Raw genomic sequence first — 27,752 nt, 5'->3', positions numbered from 1 at the left:
AAAGAATACTCTGTATAAAAATTCAGCAAAATGAATGGGCATGAATGCTTGGCAACATCCCAGATTTTAAAATGAAATTTTAACTCAATTTTCTTTAGAAAGAATAGAGAGATAAAGCTAAAAATATTCTTTCTGCTATTAGGAACACTTTACATGCTTTTAGACTTTTTACAATAGTGTTTGAAAAATGATTTTTTTCTTGAAAAAAAGGTATTTTTTTTAAATAAGGAGTACATCTTTATCTCAAGAGACTATCTATTATCAATATATTTAGGAATGAGTTCTAACCATTCAAATAAATTGAGATAGCTTGAATCTTTGTCTAGAATTTGAAGTAAAGCTATCTCAACTGCAAATAAAGTTTAAGAATTGCTAAAGAGAAATTAAAGGGTGTGAAATGGAAGATTCCTTCAGAATTCCTAGTAAGAGTTAGATGATCCAGGGAAGGTCAGAAGAATGAAATTGAATGTGAGACCAAACACCGAAGACCTCATTATGATCAGTTACTGTGAAATGATGCTTAATTTTGGCTGAGAAATTCATGGTGAGTGCTGGAGACTGTTAATCTAATCTATATGTATGTGACTGATGTGCTCGGCATTGGTAAAGATTTCCATGGTTTTAAAGTACAGATTAAATTTGCTGATGGAAAGTGACTTTTTCTGCATCCTTTAAATCAGCTCTTTGCAGAGTTCAGGAATGATATACAAAATGAGGTTGGAAAACCATTTTTGGCTTAGGAAGATTAATTTGCTAATTACAGCTTGCTGTGGATCAGAGAACTGTTTTAGTAATGCAGTTTTAGTAATGCTTGTGGGTTGGAGAAAAAATCCTGATTGGTAAAGGTATGCTGGGAAAAAAAAAGTAAAAAAAGAGAAAGAATAGACTTTCTCAATGGGAAGAGAGTTTTCTCTATGCAGCTGGTTTCATCATACTAACTAAATGTCCAGGGAAATATCTACTTGAGCATACATAACACTTTTCTTCCTATAATATGCACTCTACCTTACAAGTAGGCTGCTGAGAAAGCACTTGCTGTGAGAACTTCCAGTTCAGCAAGGAACTTTAGTTCTCATGCTTGAAACAAAGTCAGGTAGAGAGAGGTAATTTGCCAAGAATTACAAAGAAAGATGTTCTTACTCACCTCTGCAGAACTGGATGGGAGTTTTAATTCATCTTTTCAATCTTCTTGCAACAGGATTTGATATGTCTTGGTTTCTAAAACACTTTTTATGGAATGTGGCTTTTGTTTTGTCCCATTAAAAATAAATAAATAAAAATACAACTTTTCCTGGTTGACTGTGGTGTAGGAACATGTGGAAGCCAGATCTTCCACTGCACAGAATGCAGAAAGCAAGAAAAGCTGTTTGTTTGTTAGACTGTATTTGAAACAAATCTCAGTGAGTACATAGAGAGGCAGATCGTGCGTGGAACTGCATACTTATTTTCCTCTACTGTGAATTTATACCTATCTTCTGAAATTACATTTCTTTCCTGCTGTGTTGAAATGACAAAGAAAGAAACTGAGCTTCATCAGCTCAAGTGAGAAGTGGTTCACGTTTTAGCTGGGAATTCACATTCATCAGTTTAATATTCTCTTTCAAGATATACTAAGTTTAGAAGAACTACTTACTTCATATTTATGTAATGCCCTGCTAGTACTATACTGTTTCAACAAATCAAGCCATTTAAGTATTCTATTTGTAGGCTGAGGATGACAGATTCCACTAAAGAATATATAAATAATTAGCATCATCCAAGCACAGAGAATTGCAGCAGTGGCTCTCTCTCCTTGCTCTTTTATGTGAGATCTGTGTTGAACAAGTGTACCATTTAATTTTAATGAAACATTGTGCTGCCTCACATTTACTGGCATGCCAAGTGACTGTAGGCAAAGCGTATGGTAAAAATTCTGTGCTTTGTCAGCTTAAACTCTCTCTTTCCTTTAAAATAATGTTACAACTTTAATTTATTAGCACTTTCCTGTTCTCTAGGAAGACTCCTGTGTATATGAGTGTCAATTTCCAGGCTCAGCTCCTGCTGTCCTTCGAAGCTATGGAGGAGTTTGCTTTATAAGGTGAGCTCAAGCACTGCTGTGAAAGTTCAGGGTCTTTCTTCATCTGCTTGGGGAGCTAACAAAGTGTTCATATAAGTTTTCCCTGCCATTTGTCTCTCAGATCCCCTCATGTTACTTGACATACCACATTTTGGGGAGATTCCCTTCTGAGATTGTTGTCCACTTGTGCCATCTATGGCACCAGTGTTTTCTGTATAAGATTTAAGTTTGACTAATCAGTCTGTCAATAGCTTATCTGGAATGAATGCCAGGATGTCAGTGAGACTTTACATTCCAGTATCTACTGATAACGACATAACGGTTGCAAAGAACATGGCAAGGTTACATTTAAAGACTATAGCAGAGACTGAATAAAATAAAAAAAAATAAGCTTCTGAAACACATTACAAATATTTGTGGTTTGCAAAGTAGCAAGAAAAAGACAGAACTGCCATTTAAGAAAACATTAATAATGCAACTGGATGACTCTGTGACAGATTAGATGTTTTCATCCTGGAAGAAAACATCACTAGCTGGCCAGAATTAAGTAAAGATGAAGAAATCTTTTCCATATACTCAACTGTTATGCATTGTGTGAAGTTCAAGTGTTAACTCAGATGCAATTTAAGGTGGTTCTGATTTCATGAAAATATCATATGGAGAGGAAAAGAAGAACTTTAACAATTGTGAAGTTAAAATTATGAGAGTCTCTGTAAAACAACACATCAGCTTAATTTCTCATATATATATATATATATGTATTTCAATCCCTACAGCTACACTACAAGTAATTTTTGTTGTGTAAGCAAAAAAAAAAAAAGCAGGTTTACTTAGCAGAAGGTATAATATTTTAATTGATTGGCTCAAATGAAGAAGTTCATTTGACTTCATAAATTTCCTTCTGATACAGAGGTCATGAGCTTTTCACAACTTGGAATGCTACATCAAAATAATGAATGCAGCAGAATTTCCTTATGGTATTAACCAACAAAGGATGCCTTTTGCCATTATGCTCAGAGAGGCAGCAATTCGTGTGTGTGTGCAAACACCAAAGATGTTGGATTTCTTAACTGGGTGATAACCAGTTCCTGGAGCAGGCATAGTCAAAAACGTCATTCCAGAATACTGGAATACAACCCTTCTGCTTGATTTTCTGGCTTGTGATCCAAACTGGCAATCTCAGATATGTTCGTGTCCTTTTCAGTGGTTCATTTTACTGTTAAATGTCATGAGGTATATCAATTAATACTTGCACACATATATATATGCAAGTATTTAAATGGAAAATTGGAAGAGATTTACTGTGGATGTTCTTCCTACATACCCAACATAACCGCTGTTATCCCTCTATGTATAAGAAGTATCCTTTATGCTCTATTCCACTTTACATATTTATCTTTTACCAAAAAAAAAAAAAAGGATAGATTAAAATTTGAGTACAATCCTCAAATTAAATGTACTTTTTACCTCTGGGAAGGGCAAAGACATTCCTGCAGTTTCACAGCCATGTCAGTGAATTCACAGAAAGTGGGATTTTTCCACCACTAAGAGGACACTCAGTAAGACTGCATCTACCTTTCTAAATATGCCATCAATGAAAGGTCAGGAAAGTCTTTATAACACATGGTCCTGCTAGGAAAATCTCTGTTTGACTCATCGGCGAGTAATGGTATATAAGCATATGCTTCCCCTGTAGCAGGCTGTGAAGAATTTTTAAAAAACATGCCAGACTTTTATACCTCGTGTTTACTCCATAAGAAAATCTTGAGGAGATTTTATGGGGAGGTCTAGGAATCTGTACTCACCTTCTCACAAAATGATGATGATAGGAAGAGCACCCAAGAACATACACAACCCAGCAAGCACTTGAGAGTCATTTATGAGGTCTGAAAAGAAAATACAATGTAACTTTTTCCTTACAGTCAGCACACTCTTAGAAATGGGTCCTGGATATTAAAGTGCATTATGAACCTCTGCATAGTGGAAGCAAGCTGGGGCAAGCACCTCAGAAAAACAGGAGAGCATCTTCAAAGACACTAAGTTATAGCCCATGTATAAGTCAGCAGAACAGCTGACTTTGTGGAAGAACTGTCACATAAAGGACACGTTGTGCCAATTCCTAAGGCAGAGAACATATAATCGCGTAGTTAAAGTACTCCTATAATTGAAACAGCAGGTGTTAGACTTTACAGTTACTAGAACTATATCCAGTTTCCTGTCTGTGTAATAGATGAGAGTCAGGATGATCCTCAGTACTGGTACACAGGAACCAAAAGTGGTAACTCCTCTTTGTGGCAAACAAACATAAAGAAACTCTTTCCAGCATCTTCGCTATGCATACACTCTCTTTGTTTGTTCACACTCAAATTAGTAATGAGTTCTCATTAATTTAGGAAGAAAAAACCTCAAATGTTTGAAGACAAATAGAGGTTGAAATTTTGAATTTGATTATTAAATGAATAGTCTAGTCAGGAGATCTGAAAGGGGAGATATAAACAATTCACATTCTTAGTGAAATTGGAAGCATTTCTATAACATTCTTTTTTTTTATTTTCATGGCTCATTTGAGCTTGCTAGAATCTTACCCAGTAAAAAAAGTTCCATTAATGAGTTTGATATGTGTTAGACATGCAACAATTTTGAATGTTGAAGGTATGTGGTGCAAGACTCATCTGTTAGTCTGCATAGTGTTCCAGCTCCTTGGTGTATGTTGGGAAAGTTTGTTTCTAGTTGTATTGAATTTGTTTTTTCTTACATGGATTATAAAGATTTGCAACTATAGCAAATACTTGCTTTCGTAACAAATATTTTGGCTTTTACTCTGCATAATCAGTGAACCACCACACCACAGTGATTTCCCACAAGTCAGCACAGGAGAACAGCAAATGAGTTAAAATCTAATAGACTGTTTGCAAAGACTGAATATGCCATATTTTCTCTTTTTTTCTCATATGCACACTTTATTCTCGAGTCATAAACTCAATACAGAGTAAAACTTGTTAAAGTCTTAGATAAAGCATATTTCTATCAATCTGAGTCGTCTTCCAGACTTTGATTACTCTAAAATAAATAAATAAATAAATAAATAAGTGTACAGAAGAGACTGATACTTCTGCTGTATCTTTTTGCTGTAAACTGTATTTGGAGGTTTTGTTAAATCTGGGTTCTTTTATTTAAACTTGTTTGTTTGTTTGTTTGTTTTCTTGTTGAAAAGCAAAGCATAGAAAGACATAATGACTTCACTTTGAAAGTATGTATAAGTTTTTCAGGTAGACACCATTATTCCAGTAATATCCAACTAATGTCTTTTAACGGGGAAGATCCAAAGGAAAGGATCTGCCATGATGCATTAACTTACTTGAACTTCTAAAGTTCTGACCTTTCTCTGATCCAAAAAGCTCTGCAGTTACCAATCTCTCTGGTCCAAAAATTTTTAAAGCCAATTTACTACTGTGACTGAACAGTCATATGGAAGTGCCAATTCATTAATAACTACAAGTTTGCATAAAAGTAATAATGGCTAATCACATTTACATCAGCATGACTTTTTACATCAAGCACTAAATCTTGCATTTAGTATCCCCAGACAGGATTAGGATATTTGTATTTGAAGTGTTTGTGAATGTTCCCATAGCACTAAACCAGACACACTGCCCACTGCAGAAAACTTTGTGAACCCACATTATCATATTATACTTTTTGTACTTTCTTCCCCATGTTGAAACACTTCCTCTTCATAAGGGGCAAGTATACTTTTAGATGCAATCATCTTCCTTCAAAGGCAATGGCCATCTGAGACCACATAGGAATGATGTTCAGATGAAAAACTGGAAGTGATTTGGCCTTGCCAATTACTTTCCTGGGTGTTTTGTTTTCATCTGTCAGTCTCCAATGTTCAACAGCATCTTCACTGCATTGTTTTTGCAGCTCTTCGTTCCCTCAAATTCCCTTTTAATTGATGCCTAAACTTCAAACTGTTTTCCTTGCAGGCAGGTTTGCAGATATTTATTTGCATCATGGGAACCACAACTACTCAGCAAGCTAGAGAAAAAGGCCCCTCAATTGGCTCTGTCAGGAAAACTCATAATTAAACTCTGCTCAAGATTTATGGATCCGGTGCAGAGTGCTTGATTGAGCTGCTTATCAGTTTGGGGGAACCTCATTATTTCAATTTTCATTTGAAATCTGTTTCAAAACAGAGACAACTCAGCAGGACCCTTTACTGAAATATTTGGTCTGCTTAATAACGGGTGGTTACTTGTTAATTATCGGGGGGAAGCAGGGCTCATTATCAGGATGAGTAGTCACATCATACCAATACTTTTCACATCAGTTCTTTTAAAAACTCAAGATGTGAGCTATAATTTAAAACTTCATACAAGCTCTGAAGTTTCAAAAGGAGTAGGTATTTTTCATTTTGGAGTAGGAAAAAAAAAAAACAATTTTAAAGCAAAAAAGAAATTAAATGTTCTATGTTTCTTTTAATCCGTATAAGAGCACTAACACTCTTAACAGATATACAAACTCAGTAAAGTAGCAATTGTTTTACATTTGGAATCAATCTACTAAATCTTAAAAACATATCTCTGGTTAGCTGGGAATTCAAATACAAGTAAAAAACACAATCAGGTTTGGATGAAAAAAGGGGGAAAAAAATATGTAACTGGAGCAAATCCATGGAGTTTATTGAGAGTCTTGTTAAGGTTTTGGAGCCAGATAGAAGTAATATTGGGACAATTTCCTACCACTAATGGAACTGTTGCACCTTTTAGATACTTGTTAAATCTGGCTGTTTCTTTTCATCCTCTTATACTATCCAGTAACCAGTCCTCATACAAAATCAAAAGCAGAATTATTTCTGTCTATAAAGACATAGTGATTCTGTGACTTTTATTGTTTCCTAGTTGCATGTTCCTCTGCTCCACTAGAATGAATTGTTCAATGCAGTAAGGTGGCCATCACTTAACTTTATGGAGAATTTCTTCCCCTTCGCTCAGCTAACTGTTCTTGTGATACTTGAGAATATTTGTGATCAGTTTTATCCCTTCTGATACTTTTTAAAAGGGAACATTTGCTTGAGTTTGCCAAGTTTGCTCAGAGAGGTAACTCCACATCTTTGCTGCTACTAACACTATCACAAGTCAAACACCGTATTATAAGTGTTCCAGCATTTTTTTTTATTTTATTTTTCAGGAATGAACTGAAGTATAAACATTTCCTGCAAAAGTACATATAATAGAGGTTTGTTTGCCAAGTGGTTTTATTTTCCTCTTTGGCTGTGATTCTCAGAAAATGTTTAAACAGTAATGTAAAAATAAATGAATAGATTTTCTTCATTACTATTTTCTTTCCCTGCAAGAATATGTGCCTCAGGGAGACAGGGGTATAGAACAGATTAATAGGGAAATTTTGGTGGGAGCCGCTTGTTAAATATTGGCAGTACATCACTGCACTGAAGAAAAATGAAAGTTGGTGCCCATGGAGTTACTCCTGATAACTGATTGCAAGACGCCTTCAAGGCTGCAATTTATCTTCAAGAAATGCAATAATTAGATCTGTGTAAGCTTGGGCTGTCTCTTTTCAGTAAAGAGGCAGATATGATTTCATTATTCAATTCCTGTGAGGTCATTAGTGAACCTGGAAATCTATTCAGGCTGTCTGAGTTAACTGAGAAGGAAGAATAAATATATTTCTGATGGTGTCAGAGAAGAACTGAAGCCTTACTGTTTATTTGAACAAATTAGGAAAGAAGAAAAAGAAACTTCCTTGGTGTTGTCATGTCATTGTGTATGCCAGCAGCATCAGTGTACTGCCCACATGATGGCACAGGATCTGCCTGCCTTGGCACTAGGTTTGCCTGCCTTCCTAACTCTGAACTTCTCTCCTACTTACAAAAGGAACTTGCAGAGTCTTGCAAATTTAGTGATATTAGTGCATACCTCTTAACTCCTGGGCACCATCAACACCTATACTGGCTAGGTATTTCTAAAGTATAAACGAGTAGTTACTCAACATTTTCCAAATCTTCCCTTTTTTCAATTGAAAACTAACTTTTAGTGAGAAAAGTTCTTCCCATGGGAGTGAAGGGGGTTAAAAAACACACATTTTAGGGGAGCAAGTGTACATTTACACGTAAAAGGTTACCATCTATCACCATCTCAAAGCATTAGCTCATATTTCATTGAAACAAGGTGTTACTTAAGGCTTAAATCATTTCACTGGCCAGCAAAGAGGAAAAGCAATAGGTGTATATGTGATCTATCCAAACTACTTCTCATTGGAGCTGTATTATACATAGGTAAAACCTAACACCTTCACCCAGTCATAGAGCAGCCAAGGAACACCACACAGTGCCCAAGAAGTTGTTTTGCTGTATTACACAGTTGTTAGACATTGAAAAGTCTTTCAGTATACTGAGAAATATCTATTAACACTTGATATCAGAAAAAAGAGACATAATTAAGGACTGAGAATTCTTAGGGGGAATTAATTATGAATTTACAGGAGCACCTGTATTTCAGGGAAACCTAATCTAGCTCTACTGATTTCAATTTGTAAGTGGCAACAGAGGAAAAAGTGCCTTCCCATTGAAGGTGCCAGGAGAAGAAAGAGAGGAAGAATGGCAGAATGAGGTCCAAATCAACCACAGAAAGGTCAGAGTAATGACAACAGGAAAAAAAAAAAAAAAAAAAAGAAGTAGGGGAAGTAGGAGAGTAGAGGAATCACTTTGGGGCTATCACAGCAGCATCTGAAATTTTGTCCCTTCTATTTTTCCTGGAGGCTGTGCAGAGAGTGAGTAGGTAAGCAGACCATTAATGCAGTCTAAAAAATCCATTTGTTAGCTGTGAGCAGCAGGAACCTCTTCTATTGTTTTTTCAGCTTGGATTTTCGGAAGTGTTAAAATTCATTTTTAAGTACATCTCAGAGCTCTCTTTTTCCCCCCTCCCTACTCATTGGAATCCCCAGAATCCCCCAAACCCTATTTCTTGTTTTTATCTACATGCTCACAAGTCTTATATTTTTGCATATATATATATATATACACACACATATATATATGCTTGTGCATACAAATGTATTTGGAGTTATCAATTACCACTAGGTATTGACTACATTGCTAAGGGGAAATGCTTCTTCTTATCATCCCCTTTTGTAAGTGCTGTGCAGACTTGCCAGCTGCATCACCAATGGAAATGACCAGAGGACCCCTTTACTTGCCATTACTATGTTGTGAATTGTCTGCCAACCATCTTATTCTCTAAAAAAAAATCATAGTGGCACCATTTGGTGCAGCAGTAATGACAAGTTACTTTATATGTACTGTTTAACCCAGATCCAAACTGAGTGGAAGACTGCAGAAGAAAATATAAAGAGCAATATTTGTTGAGCCTGCCTGTTCCCTGGTTTTGATTAGGCAGCAAACTGCAATTCCACAGGCTGAAACTCAGAAACGCTGTGTATCTTTTGCCTAAGAGCTTATTCTTGTGCTAACTAGCTTGCCAGCTTTCCAGCCTCCTTTCTGGATGCTTATTTAAATCAGATGTCTGGACCATAGGTCCAGCAGCTTGGTTCCACAGTGAGGGGAACAAACAAACAGTGCAGAGACACATGCGTATGCGCGCAAGCCTTGGAAAAGCAGCAGATCTGGGAGGGAAGTGGGAGACAGCCAGATGGAAGATTTTAGGCTCTGGCTGGGGAGGGTCGAGGTAAGAAATGTTGCTGTGGCAGTTTAAGAGGTCCTGACCCTAAAGAGGCTCTTGCCTCTTGTATGGATCTGCTGAGAGATTCGCAACCTCCCTGCCTCCCCCCCATCAGCTCTGGGGGTGGAAGTTGCACAGTTGATGTTCATGCCCGCTGTGCATGCCTCAAGCAGAGCAATGCCTCTGCTTTGACAGAGCTTATTTATGTGCCGTGTACATGTTTTGTAGCACACGTGGCTTGTTAAGAATGCTCGTGGAGTGCAAGACCCAGTGCTTTGTAGCGTCCCTGAGAGCTACCACTGTTTCTGTCCTGTGTCCATTTTCTGGCCGGCATGTGGAGATCTCCATATCTATCTGAGGAGATCAGTTCACTGGTGGGCAGTTCCCAAAAGGGGCTTCCTGGGCTGAAGTTTAAGTATGAAAGTCATTGGGTACCTCCCCGAGGACAGGCTGAATTCAGCATACCAGCCCATGGGTAGGGGTCAGGACCAGGCCCAGGATCTCTCCAAGTCTATGGAGGTAAAGGCATTGTGCCGGTGTGTTAGTCGCAGCAGCGTGTGCATGGCTGGGAGAGGGACTCACAAATGCATAAAATTGCCCCATCGGCTCATGTCAAAGAGCTCACTGCATCAACCCAGATGCTGCAGCACATGGTAACCACGCATAGGCTGAAGCGCTGTATTTCTGCATTAACCAGCAAATTTTATGTTATGACTGGCCACCGAACAACAAAGTGATCCAACTGTACATTTCTCTTAATCATCACAAGTGCTTACTTTGTGTTAAAACGAAATGCCTTCAGGGCTAGATCACAACAGAGTAATGATAAATCTTGTCAGAAATCCTGCTTGCCCTGGCAGCAAGCGGGCTCTGTGGTTTTGGCTACAGCGCATCCGTGCTCCTTGCTGCGCCGAGGGCATCACGTGTGCCCATTTAAGGTTCAGTTTTGGCTCTCTCCCAGCTTCTTGAGAATTTGTTTAACTTTCTCTTTAGAGACTGTGAGTGTGCCCTTCTTCACATGAAGCTTATTTTCCAGGGACAAACTGGGGGCAAAAGGAGGTGCTCTAGCAAGATGGTCTAACCATCTGTAATTGTCAAGTCTAAATGTCTTTTAGACTGTGTGTTGATTATGGAGTTAGTATTTAGTTTTCTGTGTGTGTGTGTTTTTGAGATATTTGTATTTGTCTTGAGTGTCGTCTTTTGAAAGAAATAATAAAATGTTGCTTCCAGTCCTCTAAAAGATTCAGTGTTTTCTACACTATTTCTATCAAAACTAATCCTTTCTTAGTTAAGAATTGGACCTCACTGTCATATTCTGGCTGTACCTTCTGTAGTTGTGTCACCTGAGAGGGACAGAGAAATTTGGTATTGAATTTAGTATATAGCTCAGAGGATGGGGCAGGTATGTCCCAAAGAGCGTTCCCTGCAGGGCTTAGTGGTCCTGCTTGTTGATGTTCTAGCCCCAGCTCTGCAGCATCCTCCCTCCCAGGTGCCTGTGTTTCCTTCCCAGGGAAACCAGGGCATTGGGAGAGAAGAAATATTTGTGCAAAAATCTCACCCTCACATAGATTTGGAGCCCAGCTGAGCTGAGGGGATCTGTCTCCAGCCTGTATAATTTTGACATAGCCTGTGTGTAAAGCTTACCACCAATGAAAAGTACCTAAATGCCAAAAATGTTCCTGGGAAAATAAACTGTTTGATAGTCTTGCTGTTTTCTAGTTTTTAGCTTTTTTAACAAAAAGTTTTTTTGGAGACTTATGTCTCCTTGATATTTTATCAGGGGATTTCATAGTGTCCTTCGAGTTATTTTGGTTTACATGGTAGGGAACAATGGGAGAATGATAATATCAATTGCTTCCTCATATTGTTTTTATTTATTTTTTTTCCTCTTATATTTTGGGAAATAGTTTAATTTTACATGAGGCAGCACACTGAATAGTAATCTATTGTACTGGGTCAATTCATGTCAGATAAATTACTCTGGGAAACAATTCCCTTCTGACCTTCATTTCTATGTATGCTTGTATTAGTCACTTATGTGGATTATGTGGAGTAGTTTCATAAACATATTTCTACCCAGTGCTTTCCATCCCATTTTTTGTGAAGTGCAGTAGAAGGGCAGCATGTCTTTGTGTGTTTTTTGTTGTTGTTTTTTGCATGATGAACTGGTGATGAATTGAATAGTTAGATTATGACTTGATGTGCATTTATCACAGATTGCAATCTATTTACATTATATAATTTTCTCCAGATTTTCTTTTATTATTCACAGTCTGTAACTGAGACTCTTCAGTAAATAGGAATGATAATTCCACAGAATTTCATAGAAATGGTTTTATTTCATTTATTGGTAAGAAATGTTGGCCACCAAATTCCAGATGTCAGCTCTTACAGGAACAGAGAGAGCTCCAGAAAACCCCCTCCAGAGACTGCATTTTTTCCAGAGGAATAGCTATTACTCATTCCAGAAAGTTTGTGAAGTCGCTGTCTATAAAATACCATGGGAAGGTACATATTGGAAAGCCAGAAGGGCTTCTGATTATAGCCACTTATAATGATTCTAATTCCTTTTACATTTTTTTTCCCAGTTTTCAAGGAGAATAGCAAAGTTTTTGTTGCTGATGTTTTGGTTTTTTTTTTCTTCACCCCTTTTACAAGTGTATTAAGCAGTTGCACTAACTGTTTATTTGTCCGGATCCACAGCTCAGTCATGGGTAAATGGGTCTTTTCTGGTCCTCAGGAAACAACTTCAGCAGATGGTTTTCATCACTGCTTCAATACAAGCACTGTGACCAGAAGAAGAAGTAACGTGGCCAGGAAATTTCTACCCCTCGGTCAACTTGGTAGCTGCAGTGGTCCAGCCCAAGGAATATAGAGTGAGCTCTCTTACAGTGTGTGAAGGATGACATGATGGGCACCAGAACAAAAGAGGAATTTGAGTGCCTTATCCTAATTTTGTGCATCCTGTCTTGCACTGCTCTATGAGCATAAAGACCAGAACAAACAATCTGGGCCATTGTGTTAAGAAAGTAAATCCTTAGCAGGGATGTCCCTGGTTAGTCATTTTGTGGTTTGATAACTATTTTCTCCACTAATCTGTCTTCCCTAAATAAACTGAGCTGCTTTGTTGTTTGGATTGAGATAGCCCAGACTTGCTGTGAGTCACTTATTTTTTCAATTAAGATATCTTTATGATTTTCTACATTTGTTGAACTGGGTTATGAAGGCAACTTCCCAGAGGGCTTTTTAGTTCACATGGCAAAGAGAGAGTATGTTTTCTCTCTTTTGCTGATTTTTGAGTGTTTTTTTTTTTTTTTTTTTAAGTAGGATGTCATTCACAAGACACATTAAAAAGATTATCTTTGGTATCAAATGTCCTTTTCATCTTTTAAGCATCAACCAGGCGTGTCTTATCAGGGAACCAGTATGTAGTGCTTTTTGTATGCAGCCCTGATGATCTTTGCATTTGTTTAGGGATCAAATGGTCTGGGACATGCTTCTTTTCCAAAATACTGTTGAAATTCTGCTTCTGTAATGTGTGTCTGCGCTGTGTGCTATTGCAGCATTCGCTGCTGCTATCTGACCAGCCACATTTTCTAGTATGCATTAGCTCCAAACACATGCAATGAACAGACTGTGGTCTATATGTCAGGATTTTAAAGTCAAACTGGGTAAAATTGGTTTCAGTAACAGACAAGAGGACAGGAACCAGAATGGGCATGTGTTTGAGGCATCAGACTGAGACTGAAGATCCGGTTTAAGTTTCCAGACCCTCATCACAATCTCCAACAAGTTGCTAAATCTTTTGGGCATCAGTTCTCTGGCTATAAAGTGGGGGGTAATATCATCTTGCCTTAAAGAATAACTGTGAGGATGAAGTTGTTTACTAGGGCTCTAAGGTAAGATGGCAAGGGGTATTGCTTGCAGACTGATCTCACAGAAATGACCTCATTGCTTAATGGTTTAGGTTCCAAATCTGTCAAGTGGGAACAATAACTCTGGTACCTCTTCAGGTCTGTTATGAAACTTACTTCAGTAATATTTGAAAAACACTTACTTTATGTCCTACCTTCTCTCAAGGGACTTCACAGTAAACCGGCAGCTTCCTCACACTCACCAGATAGTTTTATGCTAAAAGGGTTCGTATCAAATATCTAAGCCAGCTAAGGCTTTCCAATGTAAACCCTCAAAGAAGGGATCATTTAATGATTACCATCTTCATTTAGATTCTAATTTTTTTTAGTACAAGTCTTTTGCCTTGTACACTAACTCTGGCTTGTAAGTTCCCTGAGCAATATTCTCATTTTGAAGTTGTTATTCCAAGAGCAGGAGAACTGTATTCATTAGATAAACTCCTGTGTAGCTGGAATAGTGAAGCCAACAACAACTAATGGTTAGTGCTGTTGTCTTCAGGACGACTATGTTTATAACCTTTGCTGTCATTTGAGTACTAAATCATTTAATTGGGAATCAGGTTTTGTTCCTTTTTAAAGAAATAATAAATAATGAAGATGATATCATGGTCATTTTCTTCAGGCTAGAAACTTGGAAATAAAGAAGGCCTCTTAGGCTTGAAAGATGCAAGCAGCTGGCTTTGATGGGCACCACAGAAATATTTCCTCCCCTGATGCAGATTGTACATGCATGTATTTATAAATATGTCCTTTTTTTCCTCTCAAGTCACATTTTGTTGCATGTTTTACATGTCCTATCATTCTTCCCAAAACCTTCAATCAAACCATAGCAATCTGGAGTAAAATCTGCATTTTGTGAGGGATAATAAGAGTCCACACTTCTTACAAAGTTCTGAAGCCAGTGGTACTGTTATTGATGATGATATAGAAATGTGGCACTTATGAGAAATTATATCTGTAGAGACAAAATGGCATTTCTCACAAAGATCTGTGGATTTGAGAGTTTTGTTTTTGTAATCAGAATATGCTTACAGCATATTTGAGAGCCGAAGTTATTGTACTATGACTTCAACTAATACTTTGCAAACAACTTTCATAAACTTCCATGGTTGCAACAAACACACACTGTATTTTTTGATTAATAGCCTCTCAGAAATTATACATGGTAAATTCAGCTAAAAAAAATTCTCTGCCTACTGAGCCTTCATGTCTGTAGGTAGTGTCCAGTTGTACTTTATTGTTCTTTTCTTTCTCAGCATAACACCTACAGAGGGAAATCTTGTTAATTTAGAACAGAGGGTCAACTGAACCAAATTTCTTTCAACTTTCTTATTTGCTAAGCTTTCTTTCACAGTTACCTCTTTTCCTGTTTGTTGTTGTTTGTTTGTTTTTAAATATAAGATAAAAATCTCTCCATTATTTCTCTTAATCTAGTTCATGTGAGGGGTCTCCTAAACATGTGGTTTCTCTGCAGGGGAAGATGCAGCAAATTTCTTAAAGATGTTTGGAATATGAGGATGTCAGCCAAGTCTCAGAGAACTTGTTGGGGGCTAGTGGCAGCCCTACCTGCATTTTCTGATAAGTTCTCTTTTAGAGGGATTCCCTTTCTAGAGACCTAAAGAGCTTCTCGTTAATCAGACACTGCTTCTGGGGACAGCTGGAAAACAGAAGAAAAAGGAGGCCCATCCACTTAGTGTTCCTCAGTATGATCTCAAGACTAAACAACTTGCACAGACTTACAAGGGGAGGCCAGTGTTACAAGTGTCAGCAGTGCACATGCTCACAATGTTTCAAGAATGAAAAACTAATACAACAGAAAAATCAGACTCAAAAGTAAGTTGTGGAAAAATTTTCATGTCTTCAAGAGGAAGATAGGCAAAAATATACCAAGGCTGAAATGTGTTTGCTTTAATGTGAGCAAAGATGGTGATGCTTTTGTGTCTAACTGTATTGTAAATGAAAAACTATGGAAAAGAGTGTCCTCAAAAACTATTGTTTTGTTGTTTGATTAATTTTATTTTTATTTAAAGACCATAACGGTTTGTTGAAGTACATATTTTTCAGTAGTGAGATTCTTTACATAAATGACACTTAACATTTTAGGAGATGTCTAAGGTTCTCTGTTTTGACAAAATATTTATCGTGGTTCATCATTTAAGTTCAAGTAGAGAAACAACTAGTCTTAGAAATTAGAAGAGGTATGGAAGTTACTGAGGTCTACTGCTTTTTAAAAAACTTTTTTTCGTTTTTTAAGAGAGTATTTTTTCCTTTTCAGGATTTGTATTCTGTCTTCTATTTTTTAAAAGATGAAAAGAGACATGGAACCATCTCAGAATTTAAAAAATACTGACCAAATTAATTTTTCCACTACCAAAAAAGAAAAGATGAAGGCTGTATCTGTCAGTCCATATAAAACAGACAAAAAACATAATGTGATTTCTGTCAGAGATGCATATGGTTTTGGCATATACATAGTCACGTACTATACAAATCTCTCTGGCAAATAATGAGAAGAAGTCCTCACATTGCATCCACATTAAGTTATTTTAGTTCCATTTTATGTGCCAAAAGTTCGCATTGCATTCAGATATTACCTCTTCTCTGTGTACTTCTGACCTTGTCACGCCAAGGAGCCAGCAAATAGACTTCCCTTTCCAGAATATAACAATAAGTCAGGTCAGAGTAGGAGGAGATGTTTTATATGGATGATCTTCACTATGAATAATCCAAAACTGACCTCACCTATACTGGTTAATATGGACGGTCTTAGATATTCATTCAAATATGACTTTATACTCCAGAGATATTATGGACCAAGTTTGCTTAGACAAACTTGGCTCCATTGCCATTAGGCTCCATTGAGCAGGACTAGTGACCCCACAGTACAACCGGACACCCAAGCTGAGGAGTGGCTGGTGCATGCCCTAAACTGCTCCATTTGGGATCACATACCACACTCCCTTGTCATGGGTGCTTGAACCTTGTTAGGAATTGAATAGTGGATTCACCTTTGCGCAAATGCTACAAAATATCCTGTATACTACAGCATCACTGCGGTCCCCTGGGGCTATAATAACAGGATTGTGCTGCAAGAAAACTCCAGTGTTGTTGTTTGGAACCTTGCTCTAAGGCTGAAAACCAAAAATAGCCATTTGTATAAAAACTTTGTTTTTCCCCTAAGAAAATATTGTATTTCAGTGCTTTCTAACCCTGCAAGTGTCACGGAATGGTGGAATTTTGACAGAATTGTTAGTTCTACTAGTATTAATGAAAGGAGTGTCTCTCCGTTCCTTGTAAGAACCAACTCTCAACTTTATCCTAAATAAATCCTGTTGAAAATAATGGAAGTGTTTCAATATACCTTCTGAAGTATTCATTTAACTGTAATGCCCCAGTCTTTGCCTTGTACATAAACAATATATCAGTAATATGGAAACAGATCCTTAAACAGGTTTCTAAAAAGTTATGTGATATTTTATTAACCAAGCCTTTTTCAAGGCCAGCTTTGAAACTTGCTTGCAAGAAAAATATTGCCCTTGCTTTTAAATAATTTTGCACAAGACAAACAGCAAATTCTCTTTGCCCAGTCATCTGTCATATGCTTGTAACCTTCTTCCTCTATTTCTTATCTGTTCCCTTGGAAAAATCAATTTTCAACTCCCCTGTTCTAGAAACTTTGCCAGTACAGAGTGCCTGGTTTAATCATATTGAGATCATTCTTGTTGCTTGTTACTTGGAAATCTGGCAGGTTATAATTTATGAGATTACAAAAATGTTGCATTGTATGTTTTATCTTCCTTATTTCTTGAGGGTGGTAAAAGCGATAACTTTTTTTGATGTAAAAGTTGCCTGGGACTGCATTTGTTCCATTCATTAAGGTTTTCAGATGTCTCACTACCTTAGTGGCTCATTTCTATTTCTTTGATGTCCATTAATATGCGTGATTTCATTGAGTATATGTAAGGATAAGATTTAAATAGCCTCTCCTATTTAAACAAAAGGTAAAGGTATTAAAAGAACAATTTTGGTGTTTATGACTGATGGATGGTCAATTGAACTGCAATTCAGCTCCTTATATCAACCACTACAGTGGTTGTTTGCCAGCTTCTTTGAGGTGGATTGTTTATACTTCAGCCTTTAAGATGCCACATTAATCGACAACATATTAATAAGAGAAAAATAAAGATGAAGTAATTTCTGAAGTCCTTCAAGTCCCTAAGTTCTTACTGGGGACAGAGTATCCAAATCAGGGTTGGTGATTTGTTTGTTTGTTTTGAGAGAGAGACTTAGAGTAGATTTTAAAAAGTTAAATGAGTAAAGGGACCAAATTTCCTTGCAAAATCTCTCTACAAAATTCCAGCTAAGTTAACTAGAAGAAAAAATGGCTATGCATCTCCTGAGGATAGCAGTGTCTGGCTGGCTTGTGAATACAAGTGATACTAGCTATATATTATGTTTAATGCCGTGTCTGCTGGGTTTTATCCATCACTACAACTGTACTGTGAAAAGCTTGGTGGCTTTTATGAACAACCCCTGCTTGCTCTTGGCCATTCACTCTGAATTTCCATCCTGCAGTACCACACATGCCAGGGCAAAATCCTTTCCCCTTCAAATTCGTGCTATACAGTCTGAAATCTCTATCTCCTCACTTATCTCCACAGATTATGTATGATAGATAATGCTTAATTAAAGTAATCTAAACTTGATCAATTTTTAAGGTCAGATTGATTTTAAGAAAAAGATACAGCGATGATGAAGTGATAGGGACACGTTCAACACATCTTTTTGCTGAAATCTCATGCTGAGGGTTAATGTGCAACTCACATACAAAACCTGGAGGTTGCAAGTGTGTGTACTTGCTTATGTGCTCAGTATTTATTGAAATGAGAGTTTTTACATAAAAAGATGGGACACATGGTTAGCAGCTGGAGCTTATGAGGATCTCTAATAAAATGGTAGTAACTGTAGTAACAGTAGTTGCTGCTGCATTCTTTAGTTGGTGACAAAATGGTGGCACACCAGTAAAGCTATGCTCTTAAGTTGAAAAAAACACTTTGCAGGAGTTAAGGGAATAGAGAGACAATGTATTAGCAAAAGTCTTATCATTTCCTGTGTTCTCTAAGTTGTTGGGTATTTATTGCCTTTTTTTTTTTTTTTTTTTTAAATCTCATGGTGGGTAGCTACTGTCCATACTTGTGGCTGCCCAGAGAGGCTGTGAACTTGTCTTCCTCTGAAGTTTACAAGTCTTGTTTGGATGAAGCCATAACTGACTCGATTTAAGGTTGGCTTTAGTGGTACTTAGGAGGAGTTGAAGTAGATGGCAGGAGGTTGAAGTAGATTGTGGCCAGCCATCCCTTCCAAACAACATTTCTATGATTCATTAACTCTGTGTTAAATTTACAAATTTGTATCGAGTAACAAGCAGTTTCTCAATTCAAAAAATTGCAATCAGACTTTCTGCAACAGAAAAAAAAAAAGCAAGAAAACAAACAAACAAAAAAATATATTCCCTGTTTCAAGTAAAACTAGCTAACCAGTGGGGATTTTCACAGATGTTGTTGAGGTTGCCTTCACAATTGCTTTCTCAACTCATTTCTTTGTGGGAAACCATTTGTTTCAAATTCTACTCCAGTTTGCACCCGATGTCAACCAAAAATATCCATTTGGTGCTGAAGAGATATACCACTTTAAAAATGAAGCAAGTAATACCAACTCTTTTTTGTGCAACAGGCCGGTATAAACACTTTGAAAGATATTTGTCATTCTTTCAGTCTTTCAGTATTGGACCCATACTAAAAGCCAATAAACTTCTAAAGTGATAGAGTCATGTGGGCTGCATTGTTTAGGGAGGCATTTTCTGGTTGTGACATCAAAAAGGCAAAGGTCACTTCTCAAAACTTGCAGAAGTAGAAATATTCATGTTTGAAAAAATGCATAGATTTATATTGGCACCAAAGAGAGAACATGATATTGAAAAATGACTAATTACCTAATCCCAATATTATTTTCAGCTTACCACACTTGTTCTATCTACCTGATCATGTACAGCAGAACAAACATTGTATAAGTTTATAAACAGTAAAAGAAAAATATAATGCCTGGTTCTCAAAATATAAACATGAAAAATGGTGAAATGTGTCCAGTAAGAATAATAATAAAAATTACTGGACAGGGAAGTAATAACACAGAACAAATGGTACTCAATCTGAGAACACCTTTGGAAATTAAAGAAGAGATTTAAAAGTAGTTTTTAAAATTTAGAAGGGAATAAATAAAATCAGTTTTTAGGGGGTATTGTAGTGCTCCTGCAGTTAAAAAACAAACAAAAAAAACCCTCACCTGCCAATTTCAAAAGTGATAGCAGATTCTTGAAAGAGGAGGTGCTATGTTACTGTGTGTCTAAAATTCAGCCAGGACCAACACCTTTAGACTTTCAAAACTAATAATCCCAATTCAAAGTCAACTAAACTCATTGTAGGTAGTTGATGGAAAGAATATAAGGGGAGTATAATGTGATTACACTTGCTCAGAGCAGGACTTGTTCATACTATTTGCATTCTTGGCAAGCCCCAATCACTTAAATAGTCCCACCAAAGGTTATGAAAAAGGAGAAAAAAAAAAAAAAAAAAACAACTGAAGAGTGGGAGTCAATGATCTATCCCCAGTACTCTTCTTAAAATTTCTTTATGTGGAGACTATTGTTTGTATATTTTTCATCCTGACACTGTTGAGCAGGATGTGCCAGTTGTCAGTTACTGTTACTAAGAACTGATTACTTTAATGATATTAAATGGTATTTCTAATATGCACTAACTAGGACTTTTGCAGGAGAAATCTTATCTTACGATTCAGGTATATAAAGTGATTCACAGTTAAACTGGTTGACTAGAGTTCTGGAAAAAATCAAATATTGCAATATTTAGTCAACTTTTTCCTTCTATTGTGCCTGTTTCCCTTTTCATGCCTGCCTTCCATTAATACACTAAAGAAAGAATTTAAAGACAGAAATGATTACAAAAATTAAAAAATGAAAATCAATGAATACTTAAGAGTTTAAGACACGAATCCTACATTTGTGAATTACTGTTCACACCAGATCTCTCCCTTGAAGAGTACTGCAGTCAGAACTGGCTTCCAGTAAGGCAGATAGCCAAGATATAAACTAGCTGGTTTGGAAGCTGCTAGCTGTCAAGCCTCATCAATGAGAAGTGCATACTAATTTACCTGTGTTTTTTTTTTGTTTGTTTGTTTATTTTTTTATTTTTTTTGGCTAGGTAGTAGAGATAAATTACACCAGACTGTGAACAAATCTACTCTATGCATATTTACATGAAAAATAGAAGATAATAATTAAAAAATATACATATATAGATTGAGTGTAAGTTGCATATATGCCCATAAATTTATGCATACTCTGTAAGCAAATGCAACTGTTTCACAGGATGAAAGCAAGCAGAACCAGAATTGTCTGTGATAGTTACGTTTGCCAGGCCTGTGAACTGTTTGACATTTCTCCAATGAAAAATGGTAACCACAGACACCATACCAACAGGGCACAGTATTAAAGGCCACCATGGAGTCAATTGTCCAATATGCATTGCTTTCTTTTCAGTAATATGTCACAGTTTGTGCGTTCTGTTTAAGATTTAACTGGTGAGTTAAATGGAAATGGTATTAATTATATGCTAGAGCTATGTCAACCTTCAAAACAGCTGTAGGCTTTTAGTCTAAGGAAAAAAAAAAGAGAGAGAAGAAAAAAAAACAAAAAAAACTAAGCATTGTAAGCTTTTTCCAAAGGGATGAGCTTAAGATATGACGACAAGACCTTTAGTTATCTCATGATAAAAACTTCCAAAGTGTCCATCTTCACCCTTCTTTTCATCTCTTCTCATAGCCCTTGGTTTCCACCCTCCAAAGGGCAAAACCATATATGCTCAGGAAAAAAAGGGGACACAAGGAGTGAATCTGGGGCTGGTTTCTTCCCCTTGCCTCTCTTGGCTTCTCTCAACAGAAATTCTGATAAAAGCTGCCAAGTTGTCATGATCTTTTCCTCATTCTGTTTCTATGCTACATGAGCTTCACCTGCTGGTAAACTTGGCTGAAGATGTTGTGTGTACCCTGGCTAAAAAGGACTCCAAACAGCCTTATTCACAAGCCAGTGTTTCAATTTTGTGCTCTCTCTGGGGTCATCTTGATGATATAATAAGGCTCTTGGGGCCACTGGCACTGGCAGAACCCAGTTTTTCTAATAATCTTTCAGTCAGAAAGGGAAGTGTTAACAACGAGGGACACAACCACAAAAGTTTTGTATATGAAGAATAGAAAGGACTTTTTTTCTCCCCTTCCATTCCCTTCCCTTCCCCCCCCCCTTTTTTTTTTTTAATATATATACATGTATATATATTTTGTTGGTGGGCTGTTTTTTCAAGCCAAGGCACATATTTTGATGATGACTGTATGATAATGAAAAACTTATAACTATTTTACAGGCGACTGTGTTGCTGTGGAACAACACACTTGGTTTCTTGTCTGGTATTTTACTTTTTGAAGTCAGCAATATTTGGTCCGGCATTTACATTTCAAACATAGTTTAGCTCTCTCTTGACACAGTTCTGTGGAGACACTTGTTAGCACTTAGCTTTTTATTAAGCTCCAAGCCTTATCTTGTTGTCATTAAGTGAGACACAATAAATGGAGGAGTTATGCACTCATTGTGTGAGGTAGGGGTTTGAATGAACTACTGACTCATTGAAAGTGGTAAATATGAACCCAAAGTGAGATCTAAGTCATTATCTAATTACACTTGACATTTCCGATTGAGAGGCCTCTGTAGTAATAACAATGTATGTATTGCTTAGATTTCTTTCCCAGTCACTGGTGGTGTTTCTTGTTCTGCCCTCTGCCCTCATTCTCTACACGTCACAGTAGCTTGAAACATGCAATTCTATGTGCGTGCTTGGCATTGCTGATACAATGACACAAAGACGGTTTTGTGAATGTTCACTCTAACCAAATATGAACAGCATGGCCAATCACACAGTCAACATCTGCTACAGATAATACATAGAAGTCTAGAGATGAGTTTTCTGAAATATGAATCAATATTTTATATTTTACTTTAAGGCAGGCATGGTTTGGTTTGATTATCTAAAGACAGAGGAGAGATGAAAAATTCCAGAGTGGTTTTAAATTTTTCTTAATGCTGGTCTATTTTGGCCCAACTTCTTTATAAAAGTTGTATAAAACCCACAAATCTTGGCCACGTGCTTGCTAACTCTCTTTGTGTGATACTTCTTTAGCATAATATTTGTGTGTTTTCTGCTGTTGGCAGACTTTTAGTGTTGTCCCAGATTTACCCATTTTACTTCTTATGGTTTCATGAAAAACAAATCTCCATCAGCTTGATGCATCTATGTTCCAGCCACTCAAGCTCTCCACTAAAAATAATTCAAAGATCAATTCTGTTGCTCAGGGGAACTACTGGTTTCAAAGTACGTTGATTGTAATGTATCAGTTGACTCAAGGCCATTTAGAAGATGCATGCATTCAGCAGGGTTTTTGCTTATTTGTATTTCCAGTGAGTTGTTCTTAGCTTCCATAAAAGAGTAGCATTTGAAGAACCTGTTTCTTGCTTTAACCCATAAATTTATTTCATAATGAACAGGAAGGTATTTTAGAATTAATGTGTAATTAAGATTTTTATTTTATTTTATTTTTATTTTTTTGGTGGTGGGAAGAAACCCTTGTACATATTTTAGAGTTTTTAGCTCAGGAAAGAAAATAAACTTGCCGTTAGAATCAATGAGAAATATCAGATCTCAGTGCTACCTCCTTAGGGATGGTTCAAACTTCTGAATCATAACACCAATTTTTGGAATCATCAAACTAAAGAGAAGGCATCAGATCCTTGTCTAGATCTTCTTTGGTTGGTTGGTTGGTTGTTTTTTTGTGTTTGTTTGTTTGTTTTGGTCTTATTTATGCACTCTCCTTTTGACCCAGCCTGCTTTAAAATTGTGCATGGATCACATATGCAGCAGTAGCAAACTAGCATGTTAGTTTGGATGAGTACTATATTAACACAGCTGTGCTATCCACATTAAGTTGATTTGTTTAGGGAAAGATCTCAGTTATCTCTGTTACGATGTTAAGGAGTGTGTAGACAGACTGAGCAATATCTGCAATGGAAAAGGAATGAAAAATTGTGGAATATGTGCTTTAAACTTATAAAACATGCATTATGGTGCCAGCTGTATTTTCTGAAAGTAGTAATAGACTTATCATGTGATGAGTTGCATAAGTTATAGTTGGAAATGGTCTTATTGGTCCCGACTGTGAAGAGTTAATCCTCATAACATAGTCATACAGGTGACAATTTCCAGTGTTACTTCTTATTCTGAAAGAAGCTCTTTGATGAAATCAAATAAATATTGAGATTCTTTTTCATTTCAGTGAGGTCTAGTCTGGATGTCTTGCATTTTGTTATGGTACCCCAGGTCAAGTAGCCTTCTGCATGGACACTGTACTGTTATTGCATCTAAAAGCTTTTCAGTCACCTGTCTCTGGAAGGGCTCCAGTCACTGTTCCTCCCTCTGACTGACCCACACTCATCATACAATCTTATGGGGGAATGCTCTTGGGAGCGCAACGCACTAACTCCTCAGATCAGTGTCTGGGATTACATGAAACCTTTCCTCAGAATGCCATCTGCATTAGGCCTGTCTGGTTTCTAGTGAAAGCTCTTTATAGACAACTTGGCTGAAATTAAATTAGGCTTAGGAAAGAAAATTCTTAAACCACAGAAAGTACATATTAAAAATATGAGTTACTTACCTATGGAAGCAAAACCAAAAATACCCAGACATATCCTCCCTTCTGTGACACCAAGCTGCTATAGACTTTTAAGGAATTTAAGGAGCTTTAAACTCACTCTCAAGCTTTGTATCTTGCCATTGAAGTGATTCAAGTAATGTTTTTTCTCTCTCCCTGCACAGGAAGAATTAACTATGATAAGCAAGCAAAGATTCATTTAAAAACAATGACACCTGATTGGGAGCTTGCCCAGCTCTTTGTTCACACAGGTTTCAAACATTTTTTCTGTACCCTCCGCGAAAGTCTCACAGTATATTATCTCTTGGTAGGTGACCTTGGCTTTGGTCCTACAGCCAGCTCAAAGTAAGCTTCTGATTTTTACAGATATGTCTATTACATAACATGTAAAATGCTGAAACAGTTTTCCTTGGACATCTCAAGAATTATCAGTATCTGCAGGTAAATGCAGGTAGCAGGTTTTGTATTCTCCATATTCTTAGTTAAAACACTTGTAAGTAAACTGTAATGATTTAAGACTCTCTGCACATTCAATAACTTAAATTATTGTGCAGATTTAAAGCCAGAAATCCCAGAAAATATGTATAGAGTCCATTTCCATTTTACTTCTCTGATCTGTTCTTTCTCATTGAAAAGCTCCCAGGGGCAGTGACTTCTCTTCTCTCACTTTAATTCATGGATATGGTTTGAAGTTGACAGATATACAGCTACTTAATGTAGCTTTTGATCATGGTTTAAAAAGAAAGAGAAAAAAGAAAAAGGAACATAAAATGAAAGAGTACTTTTCTCCATGGAGGACAGAATGCCATTTGAGGCTTTTACTGCTGGTAATTATAACATGGTTTAGTTATGATATCAAATAATAGCTTTTTAATCCCCTTAACACAGAACTTTTTTTCTTTTTTTTTTTTTTTTCTTTTTCCCCAAAGCTTTCTACATTTCATTTGTTATGCTTTCTGACCAGGAATTGAGGACTGTCTATCATTTACCTTATCTTACAGCAGACAAAATCTTTGACCTAGATGTATTTATTTGATGAATAGTTGGGTATCTTTGTTGTTTTTTTACCTCCCTTGTCTATATTTCCCCATATTCCTGCTTTAGAATAAACGACAGCAGAGACTAGCTTATGAAGCTGAGCTGAAGAGATTGAGTAAAATGAAATTAAACTTGATGACATACAGTTCACTGAGTTGCAGTCATAAAAATGGCCTCTGAGTTTGAGATTTTCTATTTCTAACAAGGCAGGAGATTCGTTGTCTCTTTATCGTCTTTTGAATATGCTGCATTAAAAAGAAACTGAACCAATTAAAACAGGGCCAAGAATTCTGGAAAAAGTGATCTGGCAAGAACAAGATTTATATTTATTTATTTATTTTCTACTTAGTAGGGATGAGCAAAAACCATAAGCTATCTTACCTTCAGCCCTTGAAGTTTGTGTTCCAATGAAACAAATCTCAGATTGAATTGCTCCTTATCTGGATTTACAGAATTCAAATCCAACAACAGCAAAATCAGATCAAAAAAAAAATAAATTCCAGATTACTTCATTTTTATTAAGCTGCTACACTTCAACATACTTATCATATGTTCTTTTTAAAGTATGGGATAGGAGTAGGTCTGCTTGTTAATATCAGAATCAGCTTGAACCTTATTGATATATTTATTATCAACAGCTGACAGATTAGAGGCTTTAATAACTTCTTAAAACGAAGTTATAGCACTAATTATGAAGATCTGCTATCTATATCCCATTTACCTAAGTCTCCAGGTAGACAGATCCCTATGACGGAGTGAAAAATGTCTTCAGCCACAGTAGACAGTTTATATCTAAATGTTTCTTTGACCATTGTGGCAGACATAGCTGGTGAATATGTACACCCATTGCAATCAACAAATACAAGAATGAGAGAGGATGCCAGAGGATGGGATATGATTACATTTCTATTTTAAGAAGAAAAGATGGTTGTAGTTAGTTGAGCCTGCTGGTACTTTACACTCTCTCCCTTGTGCAAAATTTTGGAGGGGAAAAAGTCTTATGATTCCATTCTCCAGACTGTTTTGATCTTAGTGATTTTGATCTCTGATATGAATTGATTTTGTGCCTTTTGAGTATAACTATTAATGTCTTTTATGTTTCATCATTTTTCATCTTAACATGAATAAGAAAGAGATGTGAGGAAAGTGGGGGAGGGGGTCTGCTGCATATGACTCCCGTTGAATTCCCTTTCACTTCATGACACTTGTAGTAAGTCATCATGAGGATGTATGTACTTGAAGTGAAATTTGTGTGGGAGAAACAGACTTTATGTGTATGGTATCAAGTAATCATTGAAAAGTCCCTCACCTCAAGCAGAATGGATTTCGTTTCAGTAAGTTCTGGAGAAGGCGATGTTCTGAAATTGAAGCACATAGCTATGAGCTGTTAGGTGGAGAAAAGGAAAACAGAGATTTTTTTTAGTTTCCATAGTTTGGCCTAACAGCAGTTCAGACTCTAGAGACAGAGGTGCAGAAAACAGGAGCAAAGCAAAACAACTGAAACAGCGATTTCTCTCTGACAAATACCGTGGCTTGATTGTTATCTTTATGAGAGAGCTTAACCTTGTAAAGTTTCATGCACATATATGTAAGAAATTTCAAAGTAGTATCTATGTTAACAATATTTATTGGATTCTTTCAATGTATACTGTATCTACAGTTTAGCTTATACCTGTGTGAAACACCTGGTCTTACACAGGATGCCATAGGCATAATTAAATGTTCAAAGCACTGCAGGAGCCTGATTTTTCTCTATAACCTGATCTTTAAAAGAAATCCCAAGAGCCATTTTTCAGTTTGGCTGCACCTTCAAAACAAATGGAATCTACATCTACAGTACTGATAGCATGAGGCAGGGAGCCATACTGAGATGACATATGTTTCTGCAGTTGTATGCATTTGCACTGTGTCACAGCTACATGAGAGCACTGATTTGCTGGCAATACATAATGTAAATATGACAATAATATTTGGCATGTGAGACAGATCTAAAGCTTGGATGATGCCTCATTGAAAGGTGATTTGCTAGAAGTTCTCAGATGTTCAAAGGTATCATTTGTACTTTTTATTTTTGGGGGGGGTGGGGAGGGGAATTGGGGGAAACAAAAGTAGTGGAAACAGGCCCAAAGAAAGACTGGACAAGTGCAGTGTAGACAGGTGCTCTTGTCCACGAGGCAGGGCTGCCCTGTAGCTGCTTGTCAGTCAAGGTTTGTTGGA

General features: G+C 36.8%; 2 long non-coding RNA genes across 2 annotated transcripts in view; one reads left to right on the top strand and one right to left on the bottom strand.

The window, feature by feature from the left end:
* Positions 1–20,713, top strand: part of LOC310899501 — a 74,576-nt gene extending 53,863 nt beyond the window's left edge. The window contains exons 4-5 of the long non-coding RNA XR_014584351.1: positions 1,995–2,077; positions 15,145–20,713. This is a non-coding gene — a long non-coding RNA (uncharacterized lncRNA). The remainder of the gene's footprint in view (positions 1–1,994; positions 2,078–15,144) is intronic.
* LOC310899504 lies at positions 2,085–27,491 on the bottom strand. Its single transcript, XR_014584354.1, has 3 exons — positions 26,845–27,491; positions 25,917–25,975; positions 2,085–3,942 (listed from the first exon to the last, which is right to left on the bottom strand). It is a non-coding gene; the product is annotated as an uncharacterized lncRNA (long non-coding RNA).
* Between the last annotated feature and the right edge of the window lie 261 nt (positions 27,492–27,752).

This window comes from Anser anser (assembly GCF_964211835.1).
Source record: "Anser anser genome assembly, chromosome: 4".
NCBI lineage: Eukaryota > Metazoa > Chordata > Aves > Anseriformes > Anatidae > Anser > Anser anser.
The sequence above is the reverse complement of the archived record's forward strand: the minus strand, read 5'-3'. Positions and strand labels throughout refer to the sequence as shown.